We start from the raw sequence: 17,310 nt of genomic DNA on the forward strand, positions 1-17,310 counted from the left end.
AAAATTTTTAATGTCATTTTGTTGTGTGTGTGTGTGTGTGCAAAAAATTTAATTTTTACATACTTCTCTTAATTCCAAAAGACCCTCAACCACAATAAGTTGGGTTATGTTCGTCATGAAACATTAGTAGAAAAACACTTTAATTTTACTTCTTGTCATTGGGTAGAGGGAAGGGGGTATTTATTTATTTTTTGAAAAATTGAACTTTTACAAAATTGTCTTTTTTCAGAATCATAATCTCCGTATTTTTCTACTTATTTCGCGAACAAAAAAAAAAAATAATTTCTAAAAATAATTTTTATTTATTTACTTTTAATTTTCTTGTCCTATTGAAGGTGACATTTGCTTTGAAGTCGGTGAGGGAGACGAAAGGGAAACGCGCGAGCGCGCACACTTGTACATACATACACATAAAACACGCTTGAACAATGTATGTATTTATGTATGTACGTGTATATGAAAGAGAATGAGTGTGTTAGTGCTTGTGCTCGCGAGCGCGTCCAGCTTTATGTAGTTGTATTCACACACGTACACCCATTATCTTTCACGTTCACTTACATATATACATGCATCGTGCAAGTGTGCGTTTCGGGTGTACGTATGTTTGTTTGTGTGTGTGTGTGTGTGTGTGTGTGTGCGCGCACGGGCATGTTCAGCCTTAGGTATTTGTATTCACTCCCATACACACACTATGTCAATGTATGCGTGCGCGCTCGCGCGTGTTTCACTTTTCGCTGGCCTCTCAACAAATGTCAGCTTCAACAGGACATGAAAATAAAAGTAAATAAAAAAAAAAATCATTACGATGGAAATTACCGAAGATTTAGACAAGCGGTGGGCAAACTCTCGCCCACGAGCATATTTCATTGCACCCCGCGGGCTTGGTACACTTGTATATACAAAATATAGTAAATTTTTCAGTTATAAAATTTATACAATATTTGTATACCGGATCTTTTCGGTTTGAACGGCAGTTTTTTTCTAGCGGTGTCATAATTATGACCCTATTGCATTTCAATCTGTTTTAGGATTAGGGTTAGAGGGAAGGGTATCTTTTTTTTCTTCACAAATGTAAATAAACCCAATCTGTTTCTTAAACGAGGGACATATTCATACGGCACAGAATGTTTTTTTTTTTTTGTTTTACCTCAACGGACGTCATTAATTGGTTGAAATTGCAGAAATTGAAGAAAAAAAACAACAAATATCTTACAATTTATAGAATTTTCTCAATAAAGCCAAGAGAAAAAGATGTTTTATAAACACATTCTACCAGTATACGAAGTTTAAAATTTTTTTAGTTACCTAGAAATTATGTTAAAAACTGCCGTTCAAACCGAAAAGATCCCGTATACCTAATTTGCGACATAGGTCGCATTTGCACTACGACGGCAAATCTGACAAGCTAGAAACAGCAGCCAAACCGAGGATGGTCTAAACCAGGGGTGGGGAAACTAGCGCGGCAGGCAAAACTCTCCAAAGAAAAAGGTCTGCATTTTATATAAACGACATATGTTATCACGACGCCAGCAAAATTCCTGTAAATGAGAGAGAGAGAGAAAAAAAATATTACTCAATGTTTCATGCATAGCGCAATATGTAATGTTTGTGTGTAAAATTGTATCGTTGGGATCAAACGAAGTGCTTTCAATGGCCACGTATTAATAAATAATAGGCAATGGTGTGGAGCTATTTCAATCCGAAACAAGTACAAGAGTATAACTGTGGCGTTCAATTACCCCTAGTTAGTGGCCTTTTTGCTATTAGGTCACGAAGAAACTTGTGGTATAGTAATTTCAGTTCGTCGATCCCCGCAAGTATTCCATCTCCTCCACAGTAAATACACTGAGATTGTTACTCCAGTTAACTAGTGCTTCTGTACAGACACCGACCTGTTTCGTAACAATATGGTATTTGAAGTTAACTACTCCCTCCATCTATATTTGCTCCATATGGCCGGTAGTTTGTTTTTCGTGTTGGGATTTCAGTGTCTGTGACAGTGACACGTTATAATCAGTGATCGTCGATTTATTTTTTCCTGCTGTTTGCTTTTTGTGTTGTTTTTCAAGATGTGAAGGTTTATTTGATTTGATTGATATTTATAGCAGGTCGGGTGATCGAATAGAAATTTAATATTTCATATGAATTAAAAAAAAAATATGTCTACTAAAGTTTAAAAATGTCTCTCGCTCTCCTTTTCTTCTCGCCCCCTTTATCTATCTATCTATCTATCTATCTATCTATCTATCTATCTATCTATCTGTCTATCTGTCTATCTATCTATCTATCTGTCTGTCTGTCTGTGTGTGTGTATGTGTGTATGTATATATATATATAATATATATATATATATATATATATATATATATATATACTAGCAGTATCGCCCGGCGTTGCTCGGGTTTGTAAGGGAAATAACTATATAAGCATTTTTAGAGAGTTACTCCCCTTATAGATGCCAATTCGGGCTTTCTTAGCCATTTCTGTTTTGGTGTCTTCAAGTCGTTGTTCTAAAAGAACGCTGGTCTCCTTGACAACGCTTTACGACGTTGATTTCTTTACACTCCCTTCCCCACAGCTTCACGAGGGAGGGAAGGGGGAGAAGCAAACAGGTGCAGCTGTGACCATGGACGCCAATTCCGCCGCCATCGACACACGAAAAATTATGCATTAAAATGGAATGAAAAATGATGTTAAATTATTTTAAAAATCGTAGACTCATCGTAGACGCGCGCTAATACTCAGACGGGCTCGATATGAATCACGACTATAAGATACCCGAATTTGGTTAAACTGCACCGCAAAATGTGGGAGTAGTTAGGAATCTAAATCGAAGGGGACAGACATTCACACCAGTTTCATATATATAAACTTGCAGTATCGCCCGGCGTTGCTCGGGTTTGTAAGGGAAATAACTATATAAGCATTTTTAGAGAGTTACTTCCCTTATAGATGCCAATTCGGGCTTTCTTAGCCATTTCTGTTTTGGTGTCTTCAAGCCATGAAGTCGTTGTTCTAAAAGAACGCTGGTCTCCTTGACAACGCATTACGACGTTGATTTCCTTAAACTCCCTTCCCCACAGCTTCACGAGGGAGAGAAGAAGGGGGAGAAGCAAACACAGGTGCAGGTGTTTGAGCATGGATGCCAACTCCGCCGCCATCGACACACGAAAAATTATGCATTAAAATGGAATAAAAAATGATGTTAAATTATTTTTTAAATCGTAGACTCATCGTAGACGCGCGCTAATAGCCAGACGGGCTCGATATTAATCACGACTATAAGATACCCGAATTTGGTTAAACTGCACCGCAAAATGTGGGAGGAGTTAGGAATCTAAATCGTAGGAGACAGACACTCACACAACTACAGTTTTATATATATATATATATATATAATATATATATATATATATATAAAATACAAAATGGGACAAGAACGCAAAACATCCGGACAACTAGGTGATACAAAAGGGGACAACAAAATATTCAGATAGACGATACAAAAAACAAAACAAAAAAAACAAAAACGGACGGGTCATTCGAAGACTTTTATCTTCAGTCAAGAACCGGATCATCCTCGCAATTTCGGCTGATTAATCTTGAGATTGCTCCAATCTGGCCAGACCCAAGGAATATATATATATACACAAGGCTGGCTCTTGTGAATTACAAGTACAACTCACTTTTGCCAGCTGAGTGGACTGGAGGAGTACTGTGTAACAACACGCCGCTGGTTTTCGAGCTCTCGATCGCGAGCCGAATACCCTAACGTCTAAGCTACGCGCCAGCAAATACCAGCTGACAATTGCATAACCTCCTATTGTCACACGAACCTACACAGTAACATGTTGTTACGTACACATACAGTCTATTCGTTTTATACATACACACATGCATATATATGTAAACACTCTCACATGCACAGATATCAGCAGACAACCCGCGGCAACGTTACAAGCGTGTTGGCGTTCCTCAATAGCCATTAGAGAGGTTTCCCAGCGGCCCATCTTTTCAACCTAAGGTGGTGAATTATGGGTTTCTTTTTTTTTTTTCTTTTAATTTTTTCAATTGTGTCCTCTGTTTTATCCAATTTTCTAATTTAATTTTGTAAAACTGTAAACACTCTGAAAGCAATAAATCTACTTATTATAGTCTTATATTTTTACACAAACTTACATATATCAATTCACACATACTCATATCAGCAGACGTTCCACATGCAGTCTGTATGTTAAGCGTACAGACACCAACATACACATTCAGTTATTGTTTCTCACACACACACACACACACCCATACACACAGTTACGCGCGCACACACGCAGTCTCATACAGTTACGCCCTCGCGCGCGCGTTCACACAATGTCCTACTGGTACGCGCGCGCGTTCACACAGTGTCCTACTGGTTCGCGCGCGCACGCAGTCTCATTATAGTTATGCGTGCGCACACACAGTCTCATACAGTAACATGCACGCACACACACACACACACACACAGATACCAGCAGACAATCAGCGTCATATTTTTCATTTATTATTTATTGGGACGTTAAAATCTTTGTAGAGCTAGTTGAGCTAGTTGTATTATATATATATATATATATATATATATATATATATGTATATAATGTGATTTTAATTTTGATTACGTGATTTTGTCTCGATTGCTGTTATATGCCTGCAGTGCGACTGCGCAGAGTTCTGTTCTGTTTGCAGACGACATGTTCAGCGTTGATTTTAGTCAGTCGAGAACGTAGCAACTCGCTGCATAAAAATGTTATTGCGTTGAAATTTGGTCTTGCTTACAATTTTAGCAATCTTTGTATTGTATTTTATATTGCTGTATTTTTAGTCGATTAAAACCTTTTAAACTATGATATTCGAGTTTGGGTTTATAACAATTTAATCGACTAAATATAGCTAGAGAGAGAGAGATAGGGATTGAGAATGGACAGCAAATTTATAAAACCAAATTTGTTCACTGCTGATCCAAGTTCGAGTCAAGCTTCGAAAGAATGGAAATATTGGTTCAGAACTTCAAAAATTTTTTTAGAATCATTTCTTGCTGAACCGCCTATCACGGATGAAAGCAAACTTAGGTGTTTAATAGCGCACGTAGATAAAGACGTTTACGAACTCATAAGTGAATGTGAGAATTAATCAGAAGCAAATTCAAACTCTGCAGAGGCTGTACGTGAAACCGTTGAACATTATTTTTGCGAGACACCTTTTAATGACATCCAAACAAGAACCAGGCCAATCAATTGACGACTATTTACAGAAATTGAAACGACTAGCTAAAGATTGCGGGTACAGAGCCGTGGACGCTGAAACTCGCAAAAATGAAGCTGTTCGTGACGCATTTATCTCGGGATTAACATCATCTTCAACTCGCCTTAGACTTTTAGAAAATATTCAAGATGCGGCGATAACTTTAGAAGCAATATTTAACCAAGCCCGTACGCTGGAAGTTGCTCAAAGGAATTCCGAAGTGTATAATAGCAGTCAGTCTGTTATAAACAGCCAGGGAAGCTGTTTGTCAACGTTTATTCCACGCGAAGAAGATAAAATCTCAATTCCTGACGGAAACCCAGCTTGTGCAGCGACAAAACGAACTCAAAAGTCCTGTACCTTTTGCAGATCTAATGAATTTCATCCGAGGTTTAAGTGTCCTGCTAGGCGGAGCAAGTCTTACAAATGTGGATATTTTGGTCATTTTGCTAAAGAATGCCGGTCAAGTAACTGTAAAAATTTTGATAAGAGATCAGCAGCTCTTGATGATGGCAACTTCGCCAGGGCTTTATGTCAAGGTGGAGCTACTACTAAAGTTAATTATAAAATAACAGTTGATGGCGTGAAAGCATTTGCTTTGATTGATACCGGCTCTACTATGAATCATATTAGCAAAGACTTTGCAAAGAAAAACAAATTGGTGGTGAAGTCTGAAAGGAATAAAATTAACATGACTGTCAACGGGAATCGTTCCCAAAGCGACGGTTATTGCATAAGTTTAATTGAACTTCATGGAAGAATTTACGATCAAGTAAAGCTGGTGGTACTTGATAATTCGCTTGTAGATATAATTTTAGGACAAAATTTCTTAAAACAGCATCAACATGTACAAATTACCTTTGACGGCGATAAGCCCCCCCCCCCCCCATTACATTTGGGAGCTCTAAAGTGCATTAAAAGTGACATTACACTGAGGTTGTTTGAAAATTTAAACTCTGACTGTAAACCCATAGTTACGAAATCGAGAAGACAGTCCGCCAATAATCAAAAATTTATTGCTGATACTATAAGCCGAGATCTGGCAGAAGGGGTAATTGAACCCAGTGTTTCTCCCTGGTGAGCCCAGGTATTGGTAATATCAGGAGAAAATCATCGCAAGAGACTGTGTATTGATTACAGTGAGACTGTAAATAAGTTTACGCAATTAGGTGGATATCCACTGCCAAATATGCATGACATGGTCACAAAAATAGCTCAATTTAATTATTTTAGCACACTAGATCTCAAAAGTGCGTATCATCAAGTTGAGATTCCAGTTGAAGATCAACCTTATATGACTTTCAAAATGCAGTGAAAATTATATCAAAGCAAACGTACTGCTTTCGGACTAACAAATGCAGTGCCCTGTTTCCAGAGAGTGATCGATAATATAATCGAAAGCCATAATTGTAGAGCTACTTTTGCATATATCGACAACATAACTGTATGTGGTAAATCGAAGGAAGAACATGATTGAAATTTAAAACATTTTCTTCAAGTTATTAAGGACTGTAATTTAACTTTTAATGAAAGCAAATGCATTTACAGCACTACACAGATTCGATTGCTTGGCTATGAAATTCAAAATAGTAACTTGAAACCTGACCCTGACTGGGTAAAACCCTTACTAGAACTACCTATTCCTAGTACCCACAAAGCATTGAGTTGAATTGTTTGTCTATTTGCGTATTATTCTAAATGGATTCCCAAATTCTCTGACAAGATAAAACCGTTGGTTGATACTAAATATTTTCCTTTGAGTGAACTAGCCTTGTCAAGTTTAAAAACTTTACGAGATGATTTAGCAAACGCTACCTTAAAAGTGGTTGATGAAAGCCTTCCTTTCTCAATAGAAACAGATGCATCGGAGGTAGGTATATCTTGCGTTTTACATCAAAACGGAAAGCCAGTTGCATTTTTTTCAAGAACTCTCAACCCAAATGAGAGTCGTTATTCTTGTATTGAAAAAGAGGCGACAGCGATTGTAGAATCTGTGAGAAAATGGTCTCACTTTCTTGGCTTTTATGTTTAATTGTCAAAAGTGCAGTAAACCTAAAAACGAAAAGATAATGCGTTGGCGAATCGAACTAGCCCAGTATAAATTTGATATCATTTACCGCCAAAGCAAATTTAATGTTGTATCTGTTACTTTATCGCGTACTTATTGCGCAGCTACGACTGATAATGAACTGTAATCGTATTCATGCAGCGCTGTGTCATCTTCGGATTAACGATTGTTTCATTATATTAAAGTTAAGAATTTACCTTACTCCGTAGATGATGTAAAGCATATAACTAACAATTGTGTAATATGTTGTGAGGTGAAGCCTCGCTTTACTAAAACCTCTGTTTCGTCAGTAATTAAATCTACTCAAGCTTTTGAAAGATTGAGTGTTGGTTTGAAAGGACCATTACCTTCAGTGTCAAAGAAGCATTATTTTTTAACTGTTGTGGATGAGTATTCACGTTTTACGTTTATTTTTCCATGTACTGATACTAGTGCTCATTCCGTTATTAGTAATTTGAAAGTTTTGTTTAATCTTTTCGGATTTTCTGTTGTTATTCATAGTGATAATGCTAAATGTTTTTGTATCCAAAGAACTTAAGCAATTTCTGTATGATAGGGGTATGACGATTACTCATTCTACTCTGTGCAATCCTCGTGGAAATGCTCAATGTAAAAGGTATTGTTACGACCTGCCGTCGCTCGAACTCGAACCCGGGATCCTAACAAGTCGAGCGACGACGATTGACCAGGCTCGATCGATCGGGAAAGTTCGCCACACAGAGAGAACTCGGTGGGGATGGCAGCGGCGACCGGCAACCACCTCCGGAGAGAACAACAACAACAAACAGCGGCAGGGAGAGACACACAGAGGCAATCGGCTACATTTAACTACAGTTTATACAAATATTACAACAAATACAATGTGATACATCAGGTACATCAAAGTAAATACAGGCAACAGAATCAACAGCATGCAGATGCAATATACAGTGTTCATAGACAAATAATTCACGTTACAGATCAAAGCAACAATACACGCTGATACAATAAAACAACAGCATTTAAAGAAAACAACAAATCAATACATTATACAATGTTCAAGTCACAACAGTTCAATTAACGTACACATTAACGATACAGTTCAGAGTTCTTTTCTTGTCTTTTTTCCTTCTTTTTTTTTGTAACACGTATCAATACAATTCACATTGTTCTCTATGACACATCAACAAGTCCTTTACTCAATTCACATTGTTCAATTCTTTTACATAAGTAACACAACTCAATAATCAACACATACCGTACAACAGCCAATGCCTCACACCGTAGTCCTCTCTATTGGCTGTTTAATACTATCTGTCTGTCTTTCCCTACGCTGTCGCCACCTCAAGCCGTAATCCCATCTGCCTATCTTCCTGTTCCAGTTACCGTCACAGCAGAACAACCACTGCTAACTCGATGAATCCCAACTGCCAACTGCCTTTCATTTCGCACAGCAGAAACAACCTGTTACTCACTTGCTCTGTCCTCGACTGACTCACAGACTCACATCTCTTTGCTTTATAAGGGGTTTCCTCGAACTTTCCTTGACCGGCACAAGGCCAAAGGTCCCCTAAAAGCTCATTACTCCTTCGTGAATCCGACAGAACAATCGGTTTATCCCAAAAGTAGGTCGCAATCAACTGACCCTAAATTGAACTCACAACAGTATAATGGAGTAATATGGAATTCCATTAAATTGGCCTTACGTAGCAGAAATTTAACAGTTTCTAAATGGGAAGTCGTGGTTCCAGAAGTTTTACATTTGCAACGTTCATTATTATGCATGGCAACTAATGAGATCCCGCATGAGAGATTCTTTAAATTTCCCAGACGTTCTATGTGTGGTGTTTCCGTTCCTACTTGGTTAATGCAAGAACCTGACAAAGTGTTTGTTAAACGACATGTATGCAATAAGTATGATCCGTTAGTAGATGAAGCCCAATTGGTACAAATTAACCCTAACCACGGGAGAGTACTGTACCCAGATGGACGTGAAAGTACTGTGTCCATTAGAGATTTAGCCCCTACTGGCAAAACGATTGAGTTAAGTAAGGGTCAAACTAATGTTGCTGACACTGATCCTACTCAAGTGCATGAACACCGTAGTGGTTTTTCAGATACCATGATCGATTCTGTCCTACCTACATCAGTTCAAGAACCAGAACCTCAAACTATTTTACACTGGCATTCATCCGGAACAAAAAAAGTTCCTGATAGGTTAAATTTATGATTGATGACGTGTTATGCTTATGAAAGGCCTCACTATTACGTCATTGTGATTGACTCATGGATATGTTTGTATTTTGCATTTTGTTGGTTAATTGTTCTTTTTTTTTCTTTAGGGGGGAAAATGTTGTGATTTTAATTTTGATCATGTGATTTTGATTGTCTCGATTGCTGTTATATGCCTGCAGTGCGACTGCACAGATTTCTGTTCTGTTTGCAGACGACATGTTCAGCATTGATTTTAGTCAGTTGAGAACGTAGCAACTCGCTGCATAAAAATGTTATTGCGTTGAAGTTTGGTTTTGCTTACAATTTTAGCAATCTTTGTATTGTATTGTATATTGCTGTATTTTTAGTCGATTAAAACCTTTTAAACTTTGATATTCGAGTTTGGGTTTATAACATATATATATATATATATATATATATATATATATATATATATATATTCCTTACTTATATATATATATATATAACGCAGTGCTGAACTCGCTGCAGAGGCAAGGAATCGAAGCGCAATATGTGCAGCTGCTCAGAGAGGCAAATTCGGATGCACCACCGACATAACTCTACTGTCATCACCCATACGAGTGCCGGTCGAGAAGGGAGTGAAGCAAGGAGATACAATCTCCCCAAAACTTATCACTGCATGTCTCGAACAGATCATCAGAGGCATCAAATGGCAAGGTAGTGTCAACATCAATGGCGAGCTCCTCACTCACCTCCGTTTCGCTGACGACATCGTACTCATCACTGAAAACATAGATCAGCTTCAGACCATGCTGACTGAGCTCGGCATCAAAAGTTCTGCAGCAGGTCTCAAGATGAACCGCATGAAAATAAAGTTCATGCGGTCAGACAATGTACCAACAGGTCGAATGGTGATCGGCAGTGATGAAATAGAGGAGGTGAGAGAATATGTCTACCTGGGACAGGAAGTAAATATGTGCCGGGATATCAAAAAGGAGATCTCACAGAGAGTAAGGGCCGGATGGAAGGCATTCAATGGCATAAGGGATGTGCTCAAGGAAGTTCTGTTGAGGTATTAATTTAAATTTGGCTATGGTGGATCGAATCCACTTCATGCATGCAAGATCCACTACATATATATAAATATACATACATACATATATATTTATATATATATATATATATATATATATATATTATATATATATATATATATATATAATATATATATATATATATATATATATTCCTTACTTATATATATATATATATATAACGCAGTGCTGAACTCGCTGCAGAGGCAAGGAATCGAAGCGCAATATGTGCAGCTGCTCAGAGAGGCAAATTCCGGATGCACCACCGACATAACTCTACTGTCATCACCCATACGAGTGCCGGTCGAGAAGGGAGTGAAGCAAGGAGATACAATCTCCCCAAAACTTATCACTGCATGTCTCGAACAGATCATCAGAGGCATCAAATGGCAAGGTAGTGTCAACATCAATGGCGAGCTCCTCACTCACCTCCGTTTCGCTGACGACATCGTACTCATCACTGAAAACATAGATCAGCTTCAGACCATGCTGACTGAGCTCGGCATCAAAAGTTCTGCAGCAGGTCTCAAGATGAACCGCATGAAAATAAAGTTCATGCGGTCAGACAATGTACCAACAGGTCGAATGGTGATCGGCAGTGATGAAATAGAGGAGGTGAGAGAATATGTCTACCTGGGACAGGAAGTAAATATGTGCCGGGATATCAAAAAGGAGATCTCACAGAGAGTAAGGGCCGGATGGAAGGCATTCAATGGCATAAGGGATGTGCTCAAGGGAAGTTCTGTTGAGGTATTAATTTAAATTTGGCTATGGTGGATCGAATCCACTTCATGCATGCAAGATCCACTACATATATATAAATATACATACATACATACATATATATTTATATATATATATATATATATATATATATATATTGCCTTAGTGAAGGACTAAAAAAATATTTTTGCCACGAGAGTTCTGCACCCCAGTTATGAACTCATTTGCATGCAGCCAATGAGAGCTCAACTGTCAAACTAGTGTCCAACTTGTCACGAAAATACTCTGGCTGAGTTCAGTGGAAAATGTGTGTTATAGCAAAATCTAACTGTTCTATTTGAGTTAATAGGGGTTGCGAACAGACAGAAGGAAAACGAGCCACGGTGGAGTTGCTGTATACATCCGGGATGACCTCACACCCCAGGTCTTACTGACATACTCAAATTCGGTATGTGACACTTTAATTGTATACATAAGACAACATAATATAGTCATATGCAATACATATTGCCCACTGGATGCTCCAAACCACATAGGCAAGTTTGAAGACTGCCTCACAAGAATTAAAGAAATCCTCATGAATCTGGAACACCACGTGACCATATTTCTTATGGATGATTTCAACTTCCCCAACGTCAAATGGCCCGAATGTCTCATACTCTCAGAATGAATCATTGCAAGCAAGTACAGGTGGAATCCCTGCTCAACCTCACCAATGCCTTATTCATGGAGCAAGTTGTACTCAAACCAACTAGGTCGAATATCATTCTGGATCTCTGCTTCACGAACAATATGGACATCATTCATGATGTGAAAGTGACACCAACATTAGTCTCGGATCACAACATAATAGAGCTGTCTATGTTTGGGCCGAAAGTAACCAGAGACATACAGCCTAAAGGAAGCACCCGAAATCTCTCAAATCTGAACTTCCACAAAGCAGATTGGAAATCGATCCAAAAAGAGATCCTCAGAGAGGACTGGCTGAAATGTCTCTCCACACCAGACATTGACATGAAACTAGAATGTTTCATGTCTTCTGTGCAAGCCATATGCCAGAAATATGTCCCAGAGCACATGGCCAAAACAAATAGGAGCAAGATTCCAAGAGACAGGAAGATCCTCATGAGACGATGGACGAAGGTTGCAAATCGACTCACCAACATCCCAAAAGTAGCGAAATGTCCCGCCTAAAAACAACACTGATGGAAATCGAAAAAAGGCTGCAACAATCCTATGTGAGGGAGAAAGCAGACAAAGAAGCCTGGGTTATAAAAAACATTAAATCAAACCCAAAGGCCTTCTTTCATTACGCGAAAGAAACAGTCTGAGTACACTACAAGATAGGACCCCTCCTCCAAAAGGATGGTTCCCTCACAGACAGTCCAACTAAGATCAGTGAGATACTGAATGACCAGTTTAAAAGTGTCTTTACCACCCCATTGGAAAACAGACAAGTGAACGAACTAGTGGACTTCTTTGCTGCCTCACATATAACCAGTGAGGCGGTTACAATAGAATGTATTGACATTAGCGAAAAAGATGTCCTACTAGCCATAGATGAAGTGGACACAAACTCAGCTGCTGGTCCAGATGGTTTCCCAGCCATCCTCCTCAAAGCGTGTAAGCATGCCCTGGCAAAACTCCTCAAGATTCTCTTCCAGAGCTTTCTTACAAATGGCAAACTGCCAAGCAAGCTGAAGGAGGGAATAATATGCCCAATACATAAAGGGGGAAGTAGAGCAGATGCCAAAAACTATAGGCCTATCTCTCTGACTTCACACATCAGCAAAGTCATGGAGTGGATAGTCAGAAAGAAACTAATTGCATTCCTTGAAGAAAATGACTTGCTGAGTGATACCCAGCATGGTTTTCGACCAGGTACTTACACTCTGTCGAGTATGTACACTGACATTACACATCCAGCAGAGCACTCTAACTTCATTCCTTTCAAGCTTACGCATGTCTTTAGCAGTCATGGCCCATGTTTCACTGCCATGTAGTATGGCTGTTTGTATACATGTCATACAGTTTACTTTTTACTTTGAGCGAGAGGCCCTTTGTCACCAGCAGAGGTAAGAGCTCTCTGAACTTTCCCCAGGCAATTCTTATTTTAGGAGCTACACTTTCAGCGCACCCTCCCCCACTACTGAATTGGTTACCTAGGTAATGGAGGCTATGAACTACTTCTAGTTTTTCTCCCTGGAATGTGGTCGAAGTTGTTCTCTGCGCATTTTCAGTGTTTATTGCTCCTGAGCATCTGCCACATACAAAACCTATCTTCCCAGTTAGCCTTCCTTTGATATTGCTGCACCTCTTATGTGTCCATAGCTTACACTGGGTACATCTTATAGAGTTTCTACCTACACCTTTTCTACAGATCAAGCAGGGCCATCTACCTGAAGGGATTTGTGGTTTGTCAGCCTTCCTACTTATTAGGACTTTAGTTTTAGCTAGGTTGACTCTAAGGCCCTTTTATTCTAATCCTTGTTTCCACACCTGAAACGTCTTCTCTAGTCTTGACAGTGACTCAGCAATTAGAGCAAGGTCATCAGCATAGAGGCATCCTGTCTTGAATTCCTCTATCATTGCCTGGAGGACTATGATAAATAGGAGGGGGCAAAGACTGAACCTTGGTTAATGGATAACAGATTTAGATTAAAAAAAAAAAAAGAAATCCTTGTAGAGATATTGTCCATTTCTTTCCTATTATTACAGTCCTTGTATTATTGTAAATTATATAGCAGTTTTATAGGTAATAGAACTAATCCATAACAAATACTTTAGAGACATTAGGCATTTAGTTCTTTATCACTAATCGAAAGATTTTTTCTTTTTAAATCAAAGTTTTTTTAAATGCCTTAAACATTTTGTGACACGTAACGACTGGTCTATTCATCTAAACTTCATTTTATAGATGATAATGGGCTAGGATAACTAACGTGATTCGGGTTATTTCTAAAACTTCATTATGCATATATAAACTGATGCATTTCTGAAAGTGGGTGAACATGTTAAATGCAGTTTTGCATTTGTATAACTTTTAGTTTTGTATAATCATCCCACAGAGATAGGACAGGCTCTAAATTTCAGTTACTTCCTTGTCGCTGCTTAGATTTATACAAATGAACACTAGCAATGAATAAAAATACAGGGGAAGGCAGAAAGAAGGAAAAGAGCAGAGTGTGTGAAATCAATTTCTGACTATTATTTCTTTTAGAAAATTATATTATAGCATTTAACTATGAAAGAGAAGAAAAACAAAAAGTTGTAGTTAGCATTAGTAGGGCTTTCAAATCTAGAAGAAAGATTTTAATGCATGGTAGTGCATTAAACACAGAAACATGTATACAAAGACAGAAGATAATAAATTAGCTTTAATTTGGATATGGTGTTTAAAAATTTTTTATACCTTAATCAGAGGAAGAGCAAATACCTATAGCTTTTGCTTTTATAGTCTTCACTCTCCACACTGAAATCCAGTGGAAATGGATGCAAAAATCCAGATCCCTTGGTTTTCTAAAGACCACAAACTCAATGAAAATTACTAAAGGGTAAAATCATTTAATTTTAAAAAAATTTTTAGAAATTAATACAAATTAGCCAGTTATGTATTTTAAAAATTTATTTACAGATAGCTTGTATACATTTTAGATAGCGATACCACCATGAGGGTCATAGCCCATCTCATCAGGGAGAGAGTCTGCTTAGATGAGATGCAGTTCTGTTTTGTGCCAAGTAGAAGTACCACTGATGCCATATTCCTGGTTCGACAACTGCAGGAGAAATACCTAGCTAAAGATAAACCCATATACTTAGCTTTTGTTGACATAGAGAAAGCCTTTGACTGGGTCCCCCTATCCCTTATCTGGTGGGCGATGTGGAAACTGGAGATTGACGAATGGTAAATAAGGGCTGTACAGGCCATTTATAGAGAGAGGCTGTTAATAAGGTTAGAATTGGCAATGAGTATAGTGAAGAATTCCAGGTAGAAGTAGTTCAGCCCTCAGTCCCCTTTTATTCATCATAGTCATCCAAGCAATAACAGAGGAATTCAAGGCAGGTTGCTCCTGGGAGCTCCTCTATGCTGATGACCTGGCCCTCATAGCAGAATCACTACCAGAACTAGAAAAGAAATTTCGTGTGTGGAAGCTAGGTTTAGAATCAAAAGGCCTTAGAGTCAATGTAGCAAAGACCAAAGTTCTAGTAAGTAGGAAGGTGAACTCATCACATACCTCCTTAGGTAGATGGCCCTGCTCGATCTGTAGAAAAGGTGTAGGTAGAAACTCCATAAGCTGTACCCAGTGTAAGCTATGGACACATAAGAGGTGCAGCAACATCAAAGAAAAATTAAACGAGAAAATAGCTTTCGTGTGCAGCAGATGCACAGAGGCAAAAGACACCACAGAAACTCTGTAAAACAGATTCCATCACACTCCAGAGGGAGAAACTAGAAGTAGTTGATAGTTTCCACTACCTTGGTGACCAAGTTAGTAGTGGGGATGGATGCTCAGAGAGTGTTACTACTAGAATAAGAATACCCTGGGCAAAGTTTAGAAAGCTTCTTCCCCTACTGGCGACGAGGGTCTCTCGTACATCAACATCAAAATAAAAATCAAATGGAAATTGTAGTTGTGATACCCGTGCCGGTGGCACGTAAAAAGCACTATCCGAATGTGGCCGATGCCAGCGCCGCCTTGACTGGTGCCCGTGCCAGTGATACGTAAAAAGCACCAACCAATCGTGGCCATTTGCCAGCCACCTCTGGCCCCTGTGCCAGTGGCATGTAAAACACACCCACTATACTCATGGAGTGGTTGGTGTTAGGAAGGGCATCCAGCTGTAGAAACACTGCCAGATCAGACTGGAGCCTGGTGCAGCCTCCTGGCTTCCCAGACCCTGGTCGAACTGTCCAACCCATGCTAGATTGGAAAACGGACGTTAAACAATGATGATGATGAAAATGAGAAATGGTGTGATTTCAGTGGATTCCAGAAATTATGGCATAATAATAGGAAGGCATAATAATAGAAATACCGCTACCTGGAATTCTTCACTGTACTTGTTCATTATGCACACAACGAACTCTCTCGTCGTTAGACGATGTATGTGGCTACGGCAATTTCTTGTTGAACAACCGCACAGATGAATTATCTATAGTGATCAAATGTTTTTGTTCACATAAGCTCATACCTTCCATGAAATTGACATTACCTACACAGGTACACCATGTGCCAAATGTGTGATGAAGAAATGATCGAAGAGTAACCTAAAATAAAGTACTTTGCTCAAGAACACAATGAGTACAAAATCCTGACCATTTAACCATTTGCCTTCACATACACACACACACACACACACACACACACACACACACACACAATGCATGCACATTGTTTTTTGATTTTGTTGACTACACAGTATAGTAGGTTCAGTTGGGCACCATCTGTGAGAATAGCAACCTGTTGACACCATTCACTCTGCCAGAAATTTGGCAATGACATGCTGTACAGCATGGCATTCCTGCCAGAAGCTCCAATAGAAATAAATGGGGAACACACAGAACAACCTTTGGCTAGCAGTGTCCGCAAAACATGTACCGAGAGTGATAAAAATCAAACATCCAGTGAGCATCATGGTGTTTGGAGTGATCACTAGTGATGGCAATGTTATGTCTCCATTCATCTTTCCACATAGCCTTAGACTCAACTTGGGTATGTGATCAACGAGAGAACCAAATGGAAAATGAGACAAGTAACATAACGAACGACCCTTCATCAATTGTCAGCTGTCCATCTACTCCTATTTTTGAGTAATTAACCACAATACGAGGCTTCGAAAGGCAGTTGTTTCCACAAACCAAAATAAAATTTGGGATTTGCAGAGGGTCAAATTTGGTAACAAAAACAAGACACTGGAGTCACAATAAACCAAATGAAAACAAACATGGAGTGCCAGTAGACCAGACGAGGTAAG

General features: G+C 38.8%; 1 protein-coding gene across 2 annotated transcripts in view; it reads left to right on the forward strand.

Annotated features, from left to right (window-relative positions):
- Positions 1-17,310, forward strand: part of LOC115232631 (probable ATP-dependent RNA helicase DHX58) — a 146,381-nt gene that overhangs the window by 11,563 nt on the left and 117,508 nt on the right. The gene's annotated exons all lie outside the window — the stretch shown is intronic.

Source organism: Octopus sinensis, linkage group LG2 (genome assembly GCF_006345805.1).
Source record: "Octopus sinensis linkage group LG2, ASM634580v1, whole genome shotgun sequence".
Taxonomy (NCBI): domain Eukaryota; kingdom Metazoa; phylum Mollusca; class Cephalopoda; order Octopoda; family Octopodidae; genus Octopus; species Octopus sinensis.